Consider the following 17876-nt stretch of genomic DNA (forward strand, 5'->3'; position numbering starts at 1 on the left):
CCATATTTAACTGCTCTTCACTGCTCTCTCACAGGTGAGCAGATTCACTGTAAGAGGGGTGTCAATAAGGAAGCCACAGTTAAATAATTTTTCAGTGAATGACATTTTGTGGACCTATGCTATTACTAAGACATATTCTGAGTTTTATTTCCGACATCTATGAAGAAAAATGCAAAACATTTTCCATGACATGTCAGTAGAAATTTTTATTACAGATTTGTTGGCATTCAAATTACAAATGAATGATCCATATTGCTGTTTGGCTCAGTAGTGTAACTATAGATCAACCACATCAATTTCAGTAGAATTTCTCCACAGTTTTGCTTTGCCACACAAATTGGAATGGTTGTGGTAATTACTATAAAGTTACTTGATATTTTATATATTGTAATTCATATGTATCAATGGCTGCAAAATTGTTTTTCACCACAAAGTGTTTCATCTCTACCGGACTGTTGATATTTTACATTTTTAAAATAAAAATAACATTTACAAAATAAACCAGTTTCGTAAGCAGAATTTTCATAAGCTGATCTGGCAAATATCTCTGACATATATTTAAAACCTATTAATACATATTTCTGCAAATATCAGTTACTCCCTTAAACCTTCTTTTAGGGGTAGGAAGTGGAAAAACTATTTTTTTAAAGAAGTTTATTTACAGAAACAAACTAATAAAACAATTCACAGCCTGATTGCTCACCTGAAAAGCCACACTGACGAGAAATGCAACACCAGAGGATTATAATTTTGAAAATTATTTGGGGGTTAAGAGAAGGGGAAGGAAGAAATTAATTTCTGCGTGCTTCAAAACAGAAAAAACAGTCAGCTAAAATCAGTAGGACTAAGTCCCTTCAGCTTTCCCTATACTGGGGAATTTTAGGGTATGACAAAGACTTTTTCCTCAAATCAGAAGTGGTATGATAAAAACCACAGTCTCAAAATATTTTATACATAACATGCTGTTTCTTCACTTTGCTTTTTAATTACCTGAAAAAATCTAAGTTGAAACAAGACACAAATTTTGTTCCGCTGAATATCTGACTTTTACGCTCATTTCAGTTGTCAAAACAAGAATTAGACAACCAAAAAAATGAGCTCCAAAACTGTCTAACATTGGAATAAAACTGCATTTTTGTTAACCATGCCACCCTGGTGTGAGCTGACCTTCAAAAGGGCTTGTGTGGTTTGAAGCTGTCTTCCCATCCAGGCTGTGGTACAGCCCAGAAGCCACAGATATCAACCATTAGTTGCTCAGTACCATGGTGCATCAAATATTTGAAGGAATTACCTCAGATTTTTTTCTGTAGGCATTACACATTATATTCTCAGCATTGGTTTAGACCTTCTGTGGCTATTTTCACATATGGGCTAATAATCTGTATTATTATTATTTATGCATCATGTGCTTTCAAGACTGCTTTAGGACATTAATGGAGAACAGGTCAAGCAGTCTCTCATGGAGTCTTTAACAGATGAAGAAGGGCTTGTAACTGATAATTGCCAAAAGGTATTACTTATTTTGTTCATGAAATTATTTCTCTACATGCTCTGCAGACCAGGCACCATTTGATGAAGACCACAGACAGGAGCAATGCAGTCATTCCTCATCTAACTTCTCATTGCAAGGTTAGTATTGATTTTCTTCAAGCACTTTTCAATCAGCTCACAGGCACACACCTGGTGCCTAGACCATCTCCCTGCTTCATAAAGGAGAACAGTACTTAGTGACTGCTTTTTTTCCCCCACACACAGGAGAAAATACACAGGTGACTTGTTTGGAAATGGAGGAAGAAGGAACTCCATAAGACACAGGAGTGAGATAACAGCATTAATGGATGTCTCATGGCCTTATTGCACTCCAAGGCTTGCCTGGTCTCTGAGTCAGCCACACAGTGTTGTGTGTTTTTATTCAGAGCCAAGGAAAGGATAGCTTTTCTTTATACCTGCTGCTTTTGTTGTGTCAAATGCAGACACTGAGGCATGAAACAAGGATATCATGGTTGGTTTGCACGAGTTGTCTGAAAGAAACTAAAACTCCAACTGAGGTATTTCAGACAGTATGGAATAGAATGATTTAAGGATCCACGTCCCTCTTTGACACCTTTCAGCTATTTACAGTATTTACAGATGGAGAAAGATAGAAAATTACATGTAACAATGAGGCTGGTTAATTCATAGTTCTATTTAATGCTCCAGACTCCATGTTAAGTGGCCTCTAAGCCATCCCTGAATGCATGAAGAAATAAGGAAGAAGTCTGCTTGACCTGAACTGGAAAGAACTTTTAAACCTTTATGTACAGTCTGCATAAGAATATTAGGGAAAAAAATACAGTGAAATTCTTCATGCAAATTGCCATCTGGGCCAGGAAGCTGAGCACAATACTGTTTTTATCATCTTTAATGATGCACAGTTTAGTTCAGGAGGAGGGGGGGAAGGAAATGGGACCAACCTTTGACCAGTATGACAGCAGCATAAGTAATCCCTTATTGCATTATGAAATGATTCATACATGGAGACCTGTTACATTACTGGCCTGTTAACAGTATCACAGCTCCTTACTTGGACCTTTTTTCATTTTGTTTTACATCAGACAAGCCTATTTGCTGTCATTTGTAAAGAACAGAATAGCTGCTACAGTTTTAATATCAAACACAGGAAAAAAATACACAGCAGCTGTTCATATTTTCTAGGAAGTCTGTTATCATAATGATGTCATGGAAAAGGGCTGGAATCTATTAAAATGAATCAGACAGGCAAGTCATTCAAAGTCTTCAGACAATATGCATATACAAGCTGCACTATGTACCTTACATTAAAATAAAAACACACAAATAGTGGAGTTCCTTAAAAATCTATTTCATAGATTTACTTCAATAAATTCAGTTTACTACTAGAACTACCCAATAAAGCAAAATACAAAAGCTACAACCAGCTCACTGTCAATTAAGCTCACTTTTACCTATAAAAGCATTTAAAATCTATTTTTAAATCACTGGCTCAAGCTACATAGGAACAAAGAAATTCTCCCAGCAAAAGTGCAGCAGTGAATAGTTTGGAAACTAATAATCCACTTACCTTGTATTTGTCCAGACCCCAACAAGTCAGCTATGTATGGTATCAAATTTTACATACTACAGATGAAGTATTATAAATCTGAGATCAAGTTAAGAAGGCATTCCTAAATTTCTTCCCTTTCAAACCATCAAAGAGATTTTGTACCTGTTAATTATAAAATATCAGGTACAAAAACTCAAAATAAATGAAAATACATCAAAATTCCAAAAATTAATGAAGCTACAAATTGGTTTAAAGTGGTAATTCCATTAAGTCATCTGAAGAGATTTAGTTGATCACAGTCCTAGTCAGTTTTGCATAAGTAAGCTCTGCTGCACTCATTACACTCCTTTCAGCTACATTCAACATTACAACTGCAGCTATCTATTAAAAAAAAAAAAATAAAAACTCTCTATCAAAACTCCAATCCAAAATTTAAACCACTAAGCAGAATTAAAGCCCCAGAAAACAATGACCCAAACTTCACACACACTTCCATGCTGAGGCCAGTAAACACCTCCTCCTGCAAATAGCTGTGTATGAACAAATTTGAGTTCACTCAAGTCTGGCTGCCAAATCTGATCCCCGCCATCCTGCTCACATTTCCAGCTGCAGTAAAAGGAAGAGGTTATAGCAATAGGTTAGACATGCAAGTGGCTCTGTGCACTTCTCTAAAGACTCAAAAGTTTTGAGCCAGGGCACAATAAAATGAGTCTGAATGCCTTATCTTAGGCACCTCACAGTGTTCATAAATTTTTAGTTTTAGCTATTATTGCACATAATAATAAAACAGCATTAACATTTCAGATGAACATTCAGAGCAGCTTATAAACTATTCAGTGATTAATGTCCTTGTCTCATGTTTTCAATTTTCATTGCTAGTGGAGGTCATATGTTATGATGTCAGCTTGAATCTAGATTTCCATTTTGAGCAAATTTAATTTAAATTATGATCCTAAGGCAAATGGTAAAAACTACTTAAAAGTTCCATATTGAGTAAATTTATTTATTCTGCTAATAGGACAGATTTCACATTCTGGTGCCACTTACTCATCAAACAAACACAGTTTGTGTGGATGGTCCCAGACAGTAAAGATGCCATAGGTTGAATGTGCAGGAACAGAACTCTTCTATACCAAGATTTAACAGCACACTTGCCAACCTTGAGTGCAGGGGTTTGCAAGACTCAGCCAATAATAGGAAATTAATCAAATCCCCAGAGCATGACATAAATTGAATCTGCCAAAAGGATTTAGAAGGTGGAAGAATAGAAGTCTTTAAAGAGATCGGAGCTGGAGGATGGCTCGGGGCATGTTTTCCTTAGGAGCTAGTGGGATGGAGATGCTTCTTGGGGCCTCTCACTAGTAAGATGCTCATCCCTCTATTCTGCCATGCCTATCAGACTGGAGAATTCCTCACCAAATTGCAAAGAGAAGTTCTATGACACAGCTGAGATCAGAGGACAGCAGGTTGCCAGTGAAAAGACTGCTCTTCTCTCCTCTGCCCACCCCACTGTCACCCTCCTTCTATTTCCCTTGGACTATCCCTGCTTTTGTCATGACCCTGTCTGTGACACCAGCTTACACAGCTAAACCACTTGAGAGCCTCTGTCTTCTTTCTCCCTCATCCCTGCTCCCCAAAATAAATAGTTTGGAGGTGGTTGTGCTCCCTAAGAGAGCTCACTAGAGGCCCAAGTAACAGAGAGCTTAATAACCTGGTTGGTTTCAAGCCTAGGGTATAGAGCAACAATCCTCTTTTCTCAGATGCATTAGTTCCTGCAAATCTTAACAAAAAATCACTTCAGATGAAATTATTAGGTTTGATTATTATTATTGTTGTTGTTGGAATGATAATAACTAAGTTAAAGTCCTTTTCAAAGTAAAACCAAGCTCAAATGACTTTTTCAGGTATGCAATGCATGAAGCATTTTTTCTATAATTTATTATTGATTTTTTTTTTCCCCCAGTAACAAATGGTAGTGCAGGTATACAAATTAACTATTTCTATACAGCCTTTGAATGACAACAACTTATTATATTGGTAAAGCAATGGCAGAAACAACCAGTACAACCCACTGGAACTACTTCATCACATAAGGAAGGTCATTCAGAATTTACATAGTCACTAAAATTTCAAAGCTCATTTTTAATTAGTCAAGTGCTAAAAAACTACTGCTAAAAGAGTGGACAGTCTTCAGTAGCATTTTGCAGCCAGATCCCTATAATGCAGCAAACACCAGCTCAAATGTTTTGTATTACACAAATATAATTCTAAAAACAAGGACTAGTAGAGGAATTACATGGAGAAAGCATGTACCTACCCTCATGGGGTTTTTCTATGTTTAATTTACTAAGACAATCTTTTTTCCCCAAAATGATTGAACTGACTAGGAATATCATATGTCCAAGGCATTGCCTTCCTCCAGGGAGTCATTTTAAGCACAGAGTAATCTGAAACCCTTCAAAAGGTCGTTAGTGTGAAGCAATAAAGCCATTTACATTTATACAGAGGTACAAGCAGAAGCCAGGTATACATCCACACAATTACATTGGTTCTATAATTATCTTTGTACTCATTTCAGTTTCAGGCAGATAAACAATTAACTAGGGTACTGTAGAAGCAGGAACAGTATTACCCGTCATGTAGTTAAATATGGCAAATATATTACTAACCTTAAAATGTTTTAAAAAAAACTTTTAAGTTTTTTGTTAAAGGAAATATCTCAAAACTCAGCCTAAAACATGCTCGAACAGTTAATGATGAAAATATTCCTTTTCTACAAGAATGGGAAGACAAAGATTTGGGACAGAACACAGAAAATTAATAGCATTTTAACAGTTATGAAAATTCTTATATATCATGTTCCTATATAAATAAAGATTAACATAGAAAAGATTATGCTTAATTCATTTGTTTAGTTTATAATGTTTGGAAGATAACATAGCTTTTTATTTTTTTAATACCTCCATGCAACATAATGGCATTTCAGGTTTAGCACATTCATTTTTATAAGAAAAGACTACAACTTGATTTTAAACTTAACAGGCATTCATTTTTTTTCCTTTCAAAATCAAGGTATAAGTAACAAAGCACCAGAGTCTTATAAATTTTCTAACACCAAATGCAAATTAAGTCGTGAAATTGCTCTAGGAAAAGTTCCAAGAATGTAAACCCAAAGGAACTTCAACACAATTTCTCAACTTCAGGCCCTTTGTGATACTGAGGCAAGGTAACAGAATGTGGTGCAGTCAGGAAGTACTAGCTGTGTATGGAAAAAAGTTTAATTCTCCAATTTCAACAACTTCCTGTATTGTGTTTATAAGCTCTAAGATGAAATAGATGTGTACAAAAAGGAAGAAGCTGGAAGGATGGCATGGGCTCTGTAGATTAAACAGCTCACAAAGTTTTCAGTGGCCTGGAAAAGTGGATTGACAGTTCATAACTGAAAGGACATCATAGGTTTTGTAAGCATCTATCAAATTTCTGCATTTCTCCATCCTTTCCTTGAGCTCAAGAGAACTCCTTACCTGCATCCTCTCAGTCTGCATTAGAAGTAAAAAACACACAACTACCCCCATTATGTGACAAGGTAAAACAACTCACATTATGCTTTTATGTCAGCTGTGACTATAAGGCTTTACAACACCATCTCCACCAAAGTGGGAGTTTTCCCATTATGAACAGAGTAATTATTTAATCTTTCAACATTTCTCCTGAAATGACTCAAATCCTTTTTTCTTAAGCACTAGGCAGGAGTTTTAGCAGATTGTTTAAACAAAGAGCTGCTGACTTTCTGCTCTGCAGATCTGCCTCTTGTTTACCCCAGGGGAGACATCAGTCAAAGAATGACAACTTAACTTGCCAGGCATGCTATTATTTAGCAGTAAGCCCAGAGGGACTGGGGACATTTCCTGAACACAAAGTTTAGGTCTCCCAGTGGATATCTGAAAATATGAGACAGACAATGACAAGCAGCCTGCACCAGAGTCATGCTGGTGTCTGTGTGTCCATTACCTACAGCCACTTTCTCAACTGGCTCCCATTTTTCTGTCAGGAGACAATTCTTCACAAATCCATTATTGACAGACATCCCAGGCACTAAGCATTCAAAATACTAACATCATTCAAACTTGAGAAAGACATCTATCTTTCTCAAATATCCTGCTTGCATCACTGTGAGCATCTCAAGTGGTTTTCTTCAGCTTTTCAAAGTGTAGTTTATGAAGAGTGAACACTTCTGTGTTTACTTTATGACAGTGCTTATTAACAATAATGGTCTTTATAAAAAGAAAATTAGTTCAATTCTTACCTGTAGAACTCTTAATTTTCAAGAAGTATTCTTGTCTCACAGTTTAAGTAAGATGATATAATCTACAACAGAGCAGAAAATTGTATCAATTACATATGATACTGTACATTTAATATTAGTATTAGAATTCAGTTATACTTCAAAAATTGACAGATAAAATTCTAACTATTTTCATGATGTGGCACATATCAGGCAGCAATTGTACAATATTACATACACTTACTAAAAAAAAAACCCTATATTTTTTCCTTTCCCAGTGTTCCTGCTCATACATATAAGGAGATGGAAGAGTTTTATCTACCCCCATGCATTACTCATAACACTCCTGCTGTGGTTAGATAGATTAAATAATTAAGGTCCTGCTGACATGGTATTTCTTGTCACTAAACACCCCAGTCAATTGAATTAGGTGCTTTAGGAAGAGGTGTCTGACTGGGCTGAGATGCACTCAACTCCCATCAACTTCTAATGAGCTCTTCAGGAAAAACATGCAAAAAAAAAACCCCATACACACTAGAAGTATGGATCTAATTGCATCCCAATGAAGCCTAATTATAAATTAACACCCTGAACTGCAGCTAAACAAAATACTGTGAGCCTGAGTTTCTACTGACCAAAAAAGGCTCCCTGTCAAAAAGCAGCAGCCACACTGCAAAAAAATTCCAGTCAAGACAGCCCACATTTGTATGCACCATCTCCCACTGAGGGCAGAAGCTAAGGGCTCTAACCTTTCATACAAGCTGATGAAAAGGCCACAGGTATCACAGCCTGTTACATCTACTGTTCTTTAATCTGTGTCTAGTGCCAGACTCGTGCTAAGTTTTTCATTTATTGTTCACTAAGGGCTCTTTGCTGACATGATTTTACAGACAGATTGAAAGAGTCAGACCAAGAAGTTTGTTGTAAGAAACAGTCTATGTCGACATCTGCAGAACTCAATCAAGTTTTTCTTTCCTGGATTGGGGTTTTGTTTTGTTGTTGTTTTGTTTTTCTTCAACTAACCTCCAGCCAGCATAAGCTGCCTCTGTTCTAGGAAAATTTGCTGGCATAACCATCACGAAAAATTTATGCCTAGCCTACCTAAACAGCACAGCCCTGAGCCAAAAGCCAGCAGAAGAGAACAGCAGCAACACTATTTCACTGCTCAAATATCTGAAGGCCACAGTGCTGAGCCTTTGTTCTCTGTGCTGGTTCTCCAAGCTGGACAGGCAACCACAAGCCTCAAATTACACTTCATTGATCCAGGGAAACTGAGGTGGTGTTCAGTTTCAGTTCTGCAACCTGCACGTTGACCTGCCTGTTTGTTGGCCTAAACAATGAGATTTCAGGAAATGAGGTGTTTGCACTTTGTCCAAGTCTCATTTTCAGAGAGGGAGATCTCTGCCTCCGAGCCCTAGGTTGGTATGGGAGGAAAGCAGAACATCTGGAGCCAGGCTCTTGCACTGCATTCCTTCACTGAGAGAGCTTCTGCTTCAAATTCAACATGACCAAAATCCACCACAAACCTAGGAATCAGAGGTGGTCTCAACTAGCTCAGATTCTTTTAGCATAATGTTTTTGTTACCTCTGGTAAAAGTGGAGGATGTATTTAGAAAGAAGATAGGGACATCACAATAGTTTCTTCAGTAATATTTTACAAACATATGTTACCACAATTGGAGGACTTAATACAGTCCATCAATACAAAACCAAATTCTAACCATTTGCAATGAAAAATATATAGTTTATATGGAAATTTGAAAAATTAATGTAACATGATATTAATAAGATCCACAGTAAGGGAGTGCCATTAGTTAAATGTAGAAATAGCCTATAAGATTTCAAAAAAAACCCCAAAAAATCCTTAATTTCTCTATACAATAGCTAAAATTTTCCATGCAAACTTTCCATTAAAGTAAATGACAGATTAAAGTTGCTCAAATCTGCAATGCAAGAATTCCAATTTGAAACTCAAGCAAAGACCTTTGTTCCTTTCTATCGTGGTATGAAAACAATTCCAAAAAGATGCTTATAAACGACCTATCTTAACCCCCCACCCACTGCCCAAAAAACCCCATACAATAGGAATAAATGACACACAAAACATTTTTGAGAAACAATGTTCACTTCTCTCCTGAAAGTAAGAAACACTATCTCATTGTGTTCATGTAGGGGAAATAGAAGCCTTGTTATTTGCGTGCAACCATAAAAGAATTATAATCTGGTGTCTAACTCAATCTGTTGCAGTATTTTTTTATGGGCTTATCTTCCTTTTAAAGTCTGCATAGCTTTAAAGTACTGTTGGACTGAAGCCTTGCCTTAAGCCTCCAAGCAATATTTTATTATTTATTCTGGCTAATTGATTTCTCTGATTCCTTGTCCACATTCAGAAGGCACCTTCTGTTTGGAAAGAAAATATAGTACTTCTGGATTTCAGGTTGAGGATACCCAGCAGAGACAAGCAGAGACATTTTTTTTTAACAGCATAACACAGTTTTTTAATGTGGTTTTGTTTGTTTTAACAAAGACCTTGTCGTCTTTTCTCTAGATTTTGCTTTAATTTAGATAAATGGATTTATAAAATTCATATTCATAACCCAGCAACCACTTCTTGGCAATTTAAAGCTATTTTTATTCAGCAACATCTGAAAAAATGCCGATGTGGCACAAGAGCTCCATTGCAATAAACCAGGATCCTGAAAAGGGCAAAAAGGACATTTCATCACTTTCATTTACTTATTGTCTATCGCAATAAAAACTGTTGTGAGCTCAGCTCAGATATTTTTCTTGCTCAGGGAGTACCTGAGGTACCCTCTGCAGTAATTTATTGCAGAGATCTAGCTGTATGTCCCACTAGTAATAGATGGGCTGTGCAAAGTTTCTTTTCCTATTCTTAGGTACCAGATCACCTTATATTGTACAATAATGCCTTGCTTAGTTTTCCCTTGTACTCCACAGCAGAAGCAAAACAGACAGTAAAAAACAGAGCAAATAGAAACCCAGCTGAGACAGTTCCTTCAAAACTAACAACATGGAATATTAAGTTTCACCTTCTTATCTAGAATATGTAAATGTTTCAGATTCTGATCTCAGGCTGACTTCCACAAGAGTGCTGTGGCTGGCGGGGAGCTGCCGCTGTCCATCTGCTTTACACTGATACAGCCTGCAATCAGATCTGGGGCATCTCACCTTTGAGGCTGACACACACATAAATTAAGGGATCACGTGCAAAAGTGGTTGTGCTAACTGCAATGTAATTTACGGGCAAAAAATATTTTTAGCCTTTTCCCTTCCACCCACTAATGTGAAAACACTGATTTAAATGAAAGAGGAATTTCTTTATATTCGCTCTTTCCAGGGGAACACCCATGCAGTGTTTATCCACACGTCTATGAAAAATAGAAAAAAATATATCTGTAGTATATAAAATATACTATATAAAATACCAGAGAATTTAAATAGCTAATAAAATGCAGAGAATATATTGTTTACTATTCAAAAATTACAAATATGTGCACCTAGAATTATAGAATCATAGACCAGTTTAAGTAAGAAGGGACCTTTTAAAGGTCATTTAGTCCAACCCCCCTGCATTAAAAGCTTTATAGCAGTCACATGAATATGCACTGCCTAATAATCACTTTGGTAGGTTTATACATGTTACTATTTGTGAAATGCCTGTGTACATCCTCCCAGATGACAGAAGGATTTAAAAAAGCAGCCACCAGAAAATGGATGAATAGTGTGATGTGCTAGGCTGCTGCTTGCTGGTAGCCCCTGCACTATTCCCTCCTGCTTGTAACCACAAGTCACTGGTATACTGGGTACACTGGGAGGGAGCTGTGCTCTCTTCACTCAAATCAAGCACAGTGGAAAGAACAATTCAGTATTCCAGCAACTCAACATGGAACACTGACTTTGAATAAACTTTAACAAGGTATTCATGGCTGAGAAATAACTGCAGGGGATCCCTGAAAGTTTCAGACTAATTAGCAGATGCCTTTCTGTGTCAGAAAAAAAAAAAAAAAGTAAAAAGGCAAAACCCAACCCTTGTGAATACATACCAAGTCACATTACAGAGCTCCAAAGCTGCACCTCAACCAAAACACAACATGCTAAACATAGTTACAATACCAAAAGCATGAAAAAAGGACAGAATTGCTGGAGTCACACTTGAATAGCACATTCACAACTCCAAGTCACTGCAAACATCTGCTCATCCACATGTACACAACTCAGGCACATTTCCTATGTCCTCTACCATTGTTTGCTTAGTCACAAGGAGCACAAAAGAAATAACGTATTGCATATGGAATGAATCTTTCCATTTTACAGAATCACTAATCTCTCTCATCTCTCTTGCTGTAAGTTAGATTTGCAGCACAGAATGTGGCAAAAGACAGCAAATGACAAGTTGGCAGAAGTAAGAGACTCCCTCCATATGGGTCCCTGTTTTAAAGGACATAACTGAGGGACTCAGGTCAATACCATAGATTTAGTGTATTTGATGACTGCAGGTGTGTAGTTTTTTATCAGAGAGCAGTCAAGCAGTTGGACCAGCAGGATGTCCTTACTTTTCAGTGTCTTCGAGAAGGTTGGCTACAAGCAAACATAGTTTTTGTGAAGCTGAGGTATTTAATGGGCACCAAACTAAATGGAGCATGATTAGAATGGTCTTTATTACATGTCAGCTGAGACAATGAATGCCACGACTCAAAGATCAGCATGAACATAAGTTGCACTTCTGCTGTCTCTGACAGATATGCTCAGCAAAATTCTGAAGTTCTGGGCCACTCGTTTCCATCTGGTTACATTAATAGTGGGAACTATCAGGGTTTTGGAGCAAATTAATCATGGGGACAAAAATGCAATGGCTGACAACTCATAGCCAGAATTCCCTAATTTGGAAAGTCACTTAACTTGCTCTGAACACAGCCAGCTTCCTAGGAGGGGCAGGAGGCTTCCAGGCTCTTCTAGCTGTATCTGTATACCCCAGGTGACAGAGAACTGACTTGGTTCCATGTGTATTTCCTGCATTAAACTTGCACAGAGGAGCAAACCCAATAGGGAAACCAGGGGAACCAGGGCAGCAGGAAATCAGCAGTTTTAGTTGCTCCCTGCAAAAGAGAGGCAGATTTTTGGACAGAGCCCGGGCTGCAAAGCCAAGCTTCGTGTTACAAGTGAGGGAACTGCTTCCTCTTGTTTGATCTGCCCACTTTGGTAAAAGAGCACTTGCTAAATGTGGCATCAAAGGCATTCTAATTGTCATCATTACTTCCACCTGTCCCCTGAAATACAACTCCAAATACCATCTAAAACCTCAGCCTCAGAGTGGCAATGGTGTGTGCTTCTGGTCTAGTGCAATGACATGAGCAGTCTTGGTCACATCTTGAGGGTTATTCTGCATGAGACGCTGCTCTGACATAAAAGTAAAAGGTTGGCACCCTCTCCCCTAAGTAATACATTTGGTCTCTATGACCTATCAAGATCAGCTGTTCAAACTTCCTATTCAAAGAGGAATTTTTACAAGACTATTTTTGAGGAGTTAGGTTTTGTTTTTAACAGAGTAACATAAACTTTTCATAGAAAATTAATGTCTATAATAATTGCTACTCCTACTGAATAAAATCAGACCAATAAGTGAACAGCCAAGCAAACAAAAAACAATGCAGTGAAAGTGAAACCAACTGGAAAATCGTAATACAGCCATATAATCATAAAACTTTTACCAACTGTACAAATAACTTATGAAGTTAATTACTCTAAAAGTTAAATAGAAATACACTAATGTATCTAATGGCATAAATTTTTGCTTCCATAAATCTCCATCTCTAGTAAAGCCCATAAATTACCTGCATCATTAAACCTCAGCAAGCCTGGCAGCGAACATAAAATTTGACTGCTTACACATCAAAAATCATGACAAAAAGACCCCATAACAATCTGAAGCAATCTATATAAACTGCTTCAAATAAACTTCTGAATCAGAAAACAGGCAGGATCACACTTACTTGAAAATGTCTGGTATATTCTAGCCAAATCCAGAAGAACACACTCCAGTTTCTCAAGGCTGGCAACCAAGAGACCCACAGGGCAGCCTGGGATGACTGGGGGAGCTGCTCTGCTTGCAGGGATTTCACAGGGGAGCAAAGTGCCAGCTAAACTCTGAGTGGGCAGCACACCACACAGCACAGGGAAGGTGACTAATTGGTAGAGGACATGAGAGCCTTTCAAGGAGAGGGAAAATTTGCAGGGCAGATGAACATCTCTTCTGTTCCCTTACTCCATTCTGCTCTTGCATTAATGGAAAATATCAAACTAACAAGGCAGCACAATATATCACAAGGAAATTGTAACATATATTTCTCTGTCAAAATAAGGCTGCATTTTATTTCTGTGATCCACTACAGCAATAACACATTAGGCAACATGCACAATTCTAACAATAATAATTGAAAAATAACACAAGCCACGTGTTGGCTGGTGTTCCCTGTATCAAAAAATGAAGTTGGAAAACATGTAGACATGACAAAGCTGCAACATTTCAGGCTCCAGCCATATTCATACACAGACTTCATGAAAACCTGGAGCCAATGGTTTTGCAATCCAACCATGGAGCAGCCTTTTATACCCTCCTCTCCAGGCTCTTGCCTAAATATAACAATCTTGAAAAACGTGGCTACTGACACCCTGCTTTATGATTCACTGAAGTGCTATGAGCCTGGGAAGTCACATCTCGAAGTGCACTATGACATGCTCTTCTGATCTAAAAACAAGCAGTAACCAAAAACAGTGACCATTATGGACCAGTTTGGGATGGGCAAACTACTCAAAACACAGCATTAGGTCTAAATCAAACCACATAGTCCTGCTTGGCTTTTCCTGCTTTTTTCCAGTTGAAAGGTTCCACATGCATTGCAGCCCTATTCTTAAGTTCACCCCTTCCCATTCAATGCTGGCTTTTATTTTGTGTTTTCCTCCCTCCAAGTATTAACCACAGCAATGTGAAGTAGAAAATTCTCATGAAATTGAAATACAACACGGTCAGACTGTGAGCATCAAACAACTGAACACTTCCTTCCTTCTTTACTAATTACACTGAAAAAGAATTTACCTTGGCAGAGTGTTCAAAACTCTACTATTATTTTTCAACTATTCTTTAGTGATGAAGCCTGTTTAGATCTAGAGTTGTTTCTACTCGACTCCCATCTCTTTGAGACTTTTCATCTTCAGACCTAAGTTAATCAGAGCACCAGACTTCTTTAGAAAGCTTCTCTTGTATGTTTCTTACTTACATATAATCTTTAAAAAAACCCCAGAGGATGATGTTGATATTAAAAGCTTATCTAATATTTGTTTCTTTATTGCTCTAATTTTTAAGTGTGGTTTACTAAGGAGATGAATTTTAACTGTGTTTCTTGAGGGGAAAAAATAATTTGCATTTATATATCCCTCAGTTTTATTACCCTATTTTAACATTTAACCTCCTGAACAAAAATACATATTATTCAGTCCCCATCACTGCTAAGAGACCACAAGCTATGCTGTGCTTTAAGTGCCTGTTGTACATCCTTCTACCACTTTTAAAATTACTATGCAATAACATGCTGAGGCTTTACACGCTTGTTTTCCCCTTGCACTGAAATAACTTACACAGAAAAACAGGTCAAGCTGTATTAAGTGTCAATATGTGCCTCTTAAAAGGTTTCTTCTAAGTGGCAACATTTGAGCAGGACACCCTTGCCCTTATATCCACAGTAAAACGAGCTGGATTTGTCCTGAGGCTACCAGAGGTCACTTTGCACTTCAACAGCATCCTGCAAGTGCCTGGGACAAAACTTGGGATATAAGTTGTCTCTGCAGGCAGGCACAGTGGAGTGAAATCTGCTGCCTTTGAACACCCTGCCTCTGAGCTGCCATCAGCTGCTGCAGGCTGCAGCACCTGAGTCTTTAAAATAATGGCAGAAAGGTTCTGAGCACGTTATTCCAGATCTAATCATCCAGAGCACTAATGAGTTTAGGAGATCCCTTCAGCAGAGCTCATATACAAGCTGATGTATAGACAATGAGTGTGAAATTTCCCCACAAAATATTTAGCTTCATGGCTTTTTAGCAATTTGGCAAAACTGAAAGCAAGAAAAAGAAAACAAAACAAACTTTTGCCAGGATTCCTGAAAGGAAACAGAAACTGCCTTGATGATGAAACTTTTGTTTTCATTTTTAGGGTCCAAATGGAAGTTCTTTTCACAGGGACTGAGTAGGTACAGAGGAGGATTAGACATTGACATCAGATTAGAACCCGTTTTTCCTTTGAAGGAGGCACTTCTGCAACTAGAGCTGGTAGCACTTTGCAGAGCTCCCTGCAGTATTCAGGAAGGAAGTCATATCTAATTAAACGAGACAGAACAGATGCTTCATCATTTTAGCTGGAAAAGGCAGCGAGGGAGCTCGGCTAGCACGGGGACAGCCAACTGCAGCTCCCCAGCTCGCCAGCAGCCTGTAAAGCTGCTACTGGGGGGCCTTGGCATTGTATTCAAAGCCACTTTTAAGAGCCAATATGGTAAGCTGTGCAAGATATGATGCACAGGGAGCCCCATAAAATCCTTTAATGGAAACAGCAGGCTCGTGTTGGAAAAGGTTTCAAGGAGCTGTGTACACCAGTATAAAGATTTCAGCTCTCATAAGACACCAGGGCCTGAGTACACAGGCTCCAGCAGCCCCAGACCTCACAAACTTTTGGGATGTTGTTTTCTGTAAAAAGGTTTGCATCATCCTCATAGTGCAAACATTGATAGGATGACAACAGAACATTTTTTTCCCTTCTGCTCTGCTGTGCTAAACTACCAGAGGCAAGGTGAGATGGTTAGCCAGGTAAAGCCCAGCAGAAAACCAGGCATGCTGAGCTAGCTGCCTGTGCTGAGTGTGCAACATGAATCCTACAGGCACACATGCCTGCTGCTGGGACAGTACCATTTCATGTCCCTGTGATGAGTTATTCTTAGATAAAGCACTATCAGTTTCACCTCCCTCTAGGTGGAAAGCAGTCTGAGGCTGTCTTGAGGAGGAGAATAACTCAGAGGGTCTTTCTACCTTTTCTTTCTTCCTTTATAAGCAAATGTAATGACCCTTATCTTTAAGCAAAATCTTTGCAGATTTCTGCCAGTGTTGCCTGCAGTGCTAAGTGTTTGCCATTCCCAAAGAGACCCCCATTCTGAAGAGCATTTCAGAGTTATGGGGATTAATCCAGCAGCTCTGCCTGTGGGTATCAAGCACCTCTGACCTCACTTTGCTCTTGTGCCCAGTGATGTACAGGGATGTGCTAGTCAGCTACATGGGATGATAAGGATACCAGCCTGGAAAAAAGGCTACAGGACCAAGAGGAACATCAAGGACTTCTGCTTCAAGAAGGCTCCTTAGAAAACAGATATTCCATGATATGTAGGCCTCTGCTTATGACACTTTACCTACCACATCAACCAAAACTCCCTTATAAAACTCATCAGCACAGCATCACTGGCAGAATGGGACTATCACCAGAAGGTATTTTTTGCCTGTTTACTGAAGTTCTTCACAGCCTCTCCAAGCTACTAAAGTCATCACAACTACTGGAGGAAAAGAGAACACCATCACCAGAAATAAGTCCTTACACACTGGATTCTGGAAAATCCCTAATCTTTCACATCTAGATAGGAACAACAATTTAAGTATTCAAAGGGATGACCTTAAAAATTGCAAGCATCAACAATCAGAATATGGACCACCCACAAGTGTACATTATATCTTCCTTTCTAAAAATTATGTGAAACCACATAACATCAAAAACACTGCTTGAACGGAAGTATTTTTGATATTCATGAGCAGTAATTGTACTTTCACTCCTGCTTTGAAGGATTAAAAGCACTAATGTGGTCATTAGGGGATCTTGTCTGTTCAAAGCCAGAAACAATCAGAATCCAGGTAGGGAGTGAAGGAGGGTGTGGAAGGGAAAAAACTGATACAACTTTCTCTTGATGCTTTTTTGTGCATAACGACTAACATGTTTCCCACCCAAACTACAATTTTACACTGTAAAGAAAAATTCGTCTTTGGAAAACAATGAATGACTTTTTCATGACTGAGTATCTGGTTTATATTTGGAAAATACAGGAAATACATTCTCCTAATCAGCTCTTTTAGGTACTGCCAAAAAAATGAGACTGCAGCTTTACAGCCAAAGCAAGCTGTTATCTACTCCTTTTATAATTCACTCTAAATCCCTACATTAATGCAATATTGCAAATGAGTATGTAAAGGCAGAAAAACAAAAAAAAAAGCAAATGATGAGTCCCTGTGGCCTGTGCACACATCCTACAGACTTCCTATTGTGGACAATTTTTACACTGATTTTTCCCAGCGCTATTTAGTCATACTAAAGCCCAAAAGTAAATTTTACACAAAACCACACACACAATATGTAGGAAATATCATCTTTCCCCAGCAATTTCTCTAAGAAAATGTTTATTTAAAACTTCTGCTGGCATACAATATTGT

At 38.1% G+C, this 17876-nt stretch overlaps 1 protein-coding gene across 8 annotated transcripts in view; it reads right to left on the bottom strand.

Moving 5' to 3' along the window:
* BMPR1B (bone morphogenetic protein receptor type 1B) overlaps positions 1–17876 on the bottom strand; it is a 221689-nt gene that overhangs the window by 129293 nt on the left and 74520 nt on the right. For all 8 annotated transcript variants that reach the window (XM_079307115.1, XM_079307111.1, XM_079307117.1 and 5 more), the window contains one exon: positions 7368–7429. The gene's annotated coding sequence lies outside the window, so the exon portion shown is untranslated. The remainder of the gene's footprint in view (positions 1–7367; positions 7430–17876) is intronic.

The sequence above is a fragment of the Erithacus rubecula genome, assembly GCF_903797595.1.
Source record: "Erithacus rubecula genome assembly, chromosome: 5".
Taxonomy (NCBI): Eukaryota; Metazoa; Chordata; class Aves; order Passeriformes; family Muscicapidae; genus Erithacus; species Erithacus rubecula.